The following is a 1136-nucleotide window of genomic DNA, read 5'->3' as shown; positions in this document are numbered from 1 at the left end:
AGAACTATCCCAAATACATAAGCCATCCTGCCTTTCCACTTTGGGGGAGGACCACCATTTCAAAATAAAAAAAAAAAGGTAATATTTCAGACTTACAATAGCAATGCTGTTGGGAGAGAAAGTGGAAGCCGAGAGAGAAATAAATAGAACAAGAAAAGGATAAGCAAAATAAGAAAACATCAAACAAACATATGAGATGGTCAAGAGAAAGGAAATCACAGCAATAGGAAATTAGAAGAATTAATAGAAATAAAAAGAGCAATGCAGAATGAGGGGGAAAACAGGCAGCAAGTCAAGGGTCATTTTTGTTTGTTTGTTTGTTTTGTTTTTGATAGCCATCAGTGTTTTATTTTTTTTTCTTTTATTTTTATTTTTTTTTATTATTTATTACAAAGGGTGTTACATATGTGTCCATTTTTTCCCCCCGCCCAAGACAGTCCCCTAGCCTCCCCAGTGTCTTGTGTCCATTGGTTATGCTTATATGCATGCATACAAGTCCTTTGGTTGATCTCTTACCCCCCTACCTCCCGCCGCCGAACCCTCCCCGGCCTTCCCGCTGCAGTTTGACACTCTGTTTGAGGCAGCTCTGCCTCTGTATCTATTATTGTTCAAAAGTTTATAATGGTCTCAATTATCCATGAATGAGTGAGATCATGTGGTATTTTTGAAGGAAAAATGCCATCACGAGGTCAGCATATATTACAGAAATTTAAGAATATAGTTACAAAGCAGCAATTATGGGCAGAGGCTGTGCTTGTTTCTAAGAGTGAAAAGAAGAAATATAAATACTTTCCCTGGCCCTAAGGTATTTCAAATTAAATTGCTTTACTGGCAGTACAATATATCATCATAATTGCTTTGTTTAGTTGGTACTAAGAAAACTAAAAAGAAAAAAGATGAGGATTCATTACTTAACAATTTAAAAGATTCTACAGCATGTTTTGGATCACCAGGTGCTGATGACCAGACTCTGGACCAACAAATTCAACCCCTGGCCTTGAAACCCCAACTTTGATTCACAATGAGCTTAGCCCACTTGTATTTATTCACGTTTATTCTGTTTGTTACACTGGTGAAGGGTTCTCCAGAGAAACAGAGCCAATAAAGAAGGATAGATGATAGATAGGATGATGATG

The sequence above is a fragment of the Myotis davidii genome, unplaced genomic scaffold (genome assembly GCF_000327345.1).
Source record: "Myotis davidii unplaced genomic scaffold, ASM32734v1 scaffold303, whole genome shotgun sequence".
Classification (NCBI taxonomy): domain Eukaryota; kingdom Metazoa; phylum Chordata; class Mammalia; order Chiroptera; family Vespertilionidae; genus Myotis; species Myotis davidii.
Note: the sequence above shows the minus strand (reverse complement) of the source record.